Consider the following 6,090-nt stretch of genomic DNA (forward strand, 5'->3'; position numbering starts at 1 on the left):
CTTAAAAGTATTTACACCATGGAAATTGGCTGCCAACAAGTCAAGCCTGCTTTCCCCTGTCCTCTGTTCAGCCAAGTTATTAGGCATGCATCATCACATTACTATCTATACGAAATACGTTAGGTTGTCAGGAAAGTTATGACACATTTTTTGCAAAGAAAAACAAAAAAATACATTATGACTTTCCCAACAACCTAACACTTTGCAACAGATATTGAAGTGAGCCATCAAAGTTCCAGGAGCAGGGAGTGTTGAGGACGCTTCTCAGCTACACCTTCTCTCTGAATTGTCCTTAGCTTCAGGGAGTTATTTTGCCCAGAATAATGTCCTTTCCACAGTGGACAATCTGGTGAATGTCTCTACAAAGACCTTAGTCCCTAAAAGGCCATCCGAGCTCCCTCAGTACTTCTGGAATGAACTAATGTTTTTGGTACACCTGCATCATGGTTTAACATCTCCCTTTGCCCTGTCCTGCTTTCTTTTCCCTCTCTTACAGATGTTGCTCCTGAGAACAGGCCCACAAAACTTCTATACAAATATTTCTGTATCAGAGTCTGTTTCCAGGGAACCTGATCTAAGACATACACATAACATCACCTGGCATATAGTTACTGCTCAATAAATGCTAGTACTCAATATTGTATTTTTAGTCATCCTTTCACTGTACCTTAGTTCCTAATCTACTTCTGAAAGATAGAGAGAAATGGCTGCAGGTATCTTTTTAAGTTGAAGAAAAAATGATTCTGTAGTGGACAATAATAACGTAATGGCTACATCTAATCTTAGTTAACACTTCAAAATGCTGAAGATGAATCAAGGATTTGATGAAATCAAGCAAACAACTACAAATTCAAATCCTTTAAAGATTCAGAAAAAAAATTGTTAAACTTGACTCAGGTATTGAAATAATTTTAGGAGTTCTTCAAATTTAGGTTAGTGATTCTTAAACACATCTAATTTCCTTCCTTTCTTTCTTTCTTTCTTTCTTTCTTTCTTTCTTTAGAGAGATTTTTACTATCCGGTGGGTGTGTTCACCAGAGACACAGAGACAGAGAGAAAGAGAAGACACCCCTTATGGGGGATGGCCACACTGCAATTCTTTCTCTTCCATCTTTCTTCAGGATTTTGGGCAAGCATGCACATGTGCCCAACATGAGTTTCAAGACACTAGGTCTGGGACTAAATTTATGGTCGGCCATGTGGGAGTCCAAGTTCTTAACCACCACACCACCTGTTGGAACCAACACATCTAATTTCTTTTTAAAAAGAATTATTTTATTTAACTTTATTTATTTTATTATTTTAATTTGACCAGAGAGGGATAGAGAGAGAGAGAGAGAGAAAATGAGAAAACAAGCTGCCATGTCTGGGACTCGAACTGCGATTGGCCATGTGGGAGTCCAGTGCCCCTAACCACCACACCTCTTGCCAAGCCCCAAAACATCTAACTTCTAAGATGTTGCACGATGGAGTCTTGAACTGTAATGTGAATGCAAAATTGATACCACAGTTCCGAGAAGAGTGACTAAGTGAATGTTTCTTCAGTAATCTGATTAGCTGACAGAAACTTTTTTGGTCAATTAAAAAAATTGAGTGTAAAGGCCATGCTATTTCCCCCTGGGGTTGCAGAGAACCTAAGCATAATGCCTCTCTGGAGAGAATTAAGTGCAAGCCACAATCAAAAACCACTGGGCAGCCATTCACAACCTTCTCAAAAAGAAAATACTGTGTACATTCTTGGTTATGCATGAATGTCATGATGACAACGAAGGAATTAATTATTTTATTTGGAATCATAATATTTCTTAGAGCCCTGTGAGGAACTTAGCAATATTAAACCATAAGAATTCAAATATTGGTCATATGTTAAAATAAAATATCTCAAGCACATTAGGAAGTCAAATTAAAGCTTTTCTTTTCATGGACTGGAAAATGACATTAAAGATATATTGTTTGGTATCAGATTTCTAGTAAGGAATTCAGGCTCAATTAGCAATGTTTAGACTACATGCTATCATAAGAGAATTCTACCTTGGCTATTTTCCTATTCATTTGCTGAGTTATTAGTTTATTCAGACAACTCTGAACAAGATTCATAGAACGTATTGAGGATAGTGATGCAAGAAATTCCTCTTATAAAACTCCCAATTTTATGGAAAAGATGTACGTGTAAAGAAATCAATTCAATTCAAAGCAGAGGTGATTGAGTGGATATGTTCCCAGAATACTTTCCTTGCTTCTGTAGATAACATCATACTGTTCTTTTACATCTTTGACCTCCATTAGTCTTTCCATATGACTGTTAGAGGCTACCAGAAGCAGAAATTAAATCTGCGAACACATCAGTTTCCAAGTGAGCCTATCTCAGGTCTGTACTGGAATTATCCCAACCAAGGTTTTTTGCTTTCTTATTTCTTGCATTTTGGATCTGGAAAGGTGTGAATAGAAGGCTACAGGCAGTTATTTTTCCTCTACTTACAGAAGATAGCCAAGGCCAAAAAAAATATGAAATGCTTTCCAAGTTCATGCCATGAAACCCCCAAGAGCTGTTCCTATCACTGATTCTGAAAGCAACCTGGGTATCCTTCCAGAATAAGTTTGAGTTTCTTTGACTCTCAAAAGAATGTGTTCACTATATAGTGCATGGGACCAGGCACACTTCCAGGTTTTGTGGGGTCCAAGACTTACACCATTCAAGCCTCTTAGACAAAAAAAAAAAAAAAAAAAAAAAAAAAAAAAAAAAAAAAAAAAAAAAAAAAAAAAAAAAAAAAAAAAAAAAAAAAAAAATTAGTTCAACCAGGTACAAACATGATTATTTACTGTGGAAGAGAGAGAAATAGAAGTTACTAGACCCTGGGAGGGCCCTGTCTTTGGTAATTTACATGCTATACAGAATTGCATTTTAGTCGCAGACATCTCCCCTGTCCATGCAGTACTCTACAGTAATCAGCAACTCCTGGAACACAAAGAGGCTTATGCCAGTGAGGGATGCTGACGTGCGGGCTACGCTACATTCCAGTCTGCCTCCAGCAGTCCATATGTCTAAAGCACTGTGGGACAAGAAAGAGAAACAGCAAGGCTGGCACCAGGAAAGGTTTCTCAGAGGAGTACTCACAGGATGATTAGTCAGCCGGCTAAAACAGAGGATGTGGGCAGGAACTCAAGCTTGTGTGAATTCTTTGCACCATATCATGACCTCAAGAAGTAGGGGAATGTTTAGGACTGTTTACCTTATTTCAATTTAATGACAAATGAACAGAAAAGGTAATTGCAGGAGAGCCAGCTGAGGATCCGTCTTCATATAACCCTAGAAGATGCCTGTTAAATTTGTGCTTTTCCTTCTCCTCTCTGCTCTTCTTCCTTCTGTATATTCTTGGTCTTTGAGCTTCTAGGAGGGAGGATACTTCAAAGCCCTGTTTTGGGGATTTTTATGTACATCATATGCTTTCTATTCTCGGGATACTTTACTAAATCCCAATATTTTGTCCTTGTCCTTAAAATAAACACACCACTCAAAACGGGAAGAATAAAGGAGCACAACAATAACAAATGACAGGGCTTTTCTCTTTTACCCCAAGATCCTTACGATAGCAAGAAGCTTAATAAGAACAACAAATGCTGCCCTTTTCAATATGAGACCTATGTCACCAAAAGTTCACTAGTGTGGTGCTGGATGAAGTAGGGTAGTTTAAAACAGAGAAGAAAAAAATTAAGTAGAAAACAATGACACTCCATATACTTAAAATTTATACTTAAAGTTAAAATTAAATAATCAAATAAATTGAAGTTTTCACAGAATTTACTACTTAGAACTTTTTCTTTTGGAGAGGATTTTCGCTATAGGGTGCGTGCGCTTGCCAGACAGGCAGAGAGAGACGTAGAGACAGAAAGCGAGAAATCACCCCCCAGGGGGGCTGGTCATGCCGCAATCCCTTCTCCTCCATTCTCCTCTTGGGATCTTGGGCACGCACGCACACGCGCCCTGCATGAGTTTTAAGCCACTGGGTCTGGGATGCAAACAGCGGTTGACTACATGGGAGTCCAGCGACATAGCCACTATGCTAACTGCTGGTTCCCGTACTTAGAACTTTTGAAGTTTTCTTTCATTTTTAAAATTTTTTCTGGAGGATACATGCATTCACTAGAGAGAGAGAAAGCGAGGAGACAGAGGAAACAGAAAGTGACCCCAATAGGGCACACCACAATCCCTTCTCCCTTTCTCCAACTTGTTGGGATTTAGGACATGCATACAAACACATGCCTGGTGTTTCTCAAACAGTTGGGGCTAGGATTTCAACCATAGATTGACTATGTGGGATCCAGCTTCCTTAACCACCAGTCCATGAACCTGGCTCCACAAGATTTTTGATATGGAAAAAGAATGAAGGTTTAAACTCTGTTCTCATATACTTCCTTTTCCTGTTCAGATCCCCCCCAATATATCTATCTATATAGATAGATAGATCTATATCTTTATATCTAAATAAATTACTTTATATCTAAATAATTTACTTATTTAGATATAAAGATATAGATATATATCACTTTATTGGGGGTATTATGAGCTTGGTGAGTCCTGTTAACTCTAGGCAGGGCTAGTTCTCCTTAGTTAATAGTAGAGTAGAAACTAAAGAGGAAAGAGAAATTCTAGTTCTTAGAATTGTGAAGGGCAATTTTGCATATTCTAGAGAACTAGGTTTGTAGGACCTATGGCCAAACTAAATTTCAAAAGTTGGCTTTGAAATTTCTACAGCAGGACAATTGAGCTTCTACAGGACTCCTGCGCCATCCCACCATTAGATGGTAGGCACTACCAGACATCCTGCCCTGCCAGGCTGTGATGCCCACTCCAGGCAAGTATCAGAAAGCCACTGGCCAAAGCAAATGCTGGCATTTTCAGAACTTCCTCTGCTCCTCCCTGTACTGGCTTTCTGCTGAGCCCTGTCTTCCTCCCTCCACTAGCAGACACTGTTGAAGGTGCTCTTATCTACTCAAGATAGATTGTGACCCTCCTAGGCCTGTCCTCCCGGTGAGCGCCCAGCGTCTTCTGTGTTTCCTGATCCCTTCATCCATATCTCTCTTCAATTCTCCCTTGACTCAGGTAAGATCTTCCAAAATAATGGTCATCATTAAGGGACGATCTCTCTGCTGTTGTAGGTTTCGAACTCTGTAAGACTGGCAACTTACTTTAGAGTGCCTTCCAGTCTCGTACACAGCTGTGGCCATCTGGTAAAACCAAACTGCAGTGAGCCAGGATCTCTGATGAGAGGAACAGGGGCATAGCAGTTAGTATGCCCCACGTCATTTATGGGGAAGACACAGCTCCCAAAATAGACTCCTGCAATTGGAGAAGGAGTACTTGAACTGGGAAGATGAGACTACCTGAAAAGTCTACCTAGTGAAAGGATCACCACAGTGCAGACCAAAATAGCCATATTCTGAAGTTGGCTTGTCTAGGCAGTGAATTTTCAGGGACCAGGTAGGACTATAATTTCCATTTGTCCTTTCATGTGACCTTTCTCTATTTCTTACCAACCATGAAGCACCTGGACTTGATGTGGAGGCAGTAGAACATCAAGTTCAGCTACAAATAAAATGTAGTAGACAGGTTCGCTTCTCTGATAATAGTCTGCCTTTATGTTGCCACCTGTTATGTGTATCTCAGTGTACGTGAATTGAGTTAGTGTATGTGGAATGTCTCCCATGTGACATTCTGGGCACATTGATAGATTACAAAAGATATAGAAGGTCCAGGACCTGCCATGTGGGAAACAGGATTAACTCCCAAGAGCTGCTTTATCTTTCGCTTTTTGGTTGATTTTTTTTCTTTTTTTCAAGACAGGGTCTTGCTATGTTGCTCAGGCTAGCTGGGAACTTGCAATTCTGCTTTAGTTTGCTAAGTAGGTGCGATTACAAGTGCACACCATGACACCTGGCTTTATGACTCTTGTTAATGCAACAACAGACTGCAAGGTGTAACATCCTATCTTAATGGACCTATCAAATAGAAACAAACAGATGCTATGATCATATGTATCTGAGAACATTCAGGTCTTCCCAGCCCTCTATATTTGTTACCTCACACTCTTT

General features: G+C 39.6%; 1 protein-coding gene and 1 long non-coding RNA gene across 4 annotated transcripts in view; one reads left to right on the forward strand and one right to left on the reverse strand.

Annotated features, from left to right (window-relative positions):
- The window catches only part of ANGPT1 (angiopoietin 1), a 277,865-nt gene that overhangs the window by 204,185 nt on the left and 67,590 nt on the right, over nucleotides 1-6,090 (reverse strand). The window lies entirely within an intron of this gene.
- LOC102471142 (uncharacterized) overlaps nucleotides 1-6,090 on the forward strand; it is a 48,636-nt gene that overhangs the window by 37,591 nt on the left and 4,955 nt on the right. Inside the window, exon 4 of the long non-coding RNA XR_001369696.1 lies at nucleotides 4,963-5,101. This is a non-coding gene — a long non-coding RNA (uncharacterized LOC102471142). The remainder of the gene's footprint in view (nucleotides 1-4,962; nucleotides 5,102-6,090) is intronic.

The sequence above is a fragment of the Tupaia chinensis genome, unplaced genomic scaffold (genome assembly GCF_000334495.1).
Source record: "Tupaia chinensis unplaced genomic scaffold, TupChi_1.0 Scaffold145257_1, whole genome shotgun sequence".
NCBI classification, from domain to species: Eukaryota; Metazoa; Chordata; class Mammalia; order Scandentia; family Tupaiidae; genus Tupaia; species Tupaia belangeri.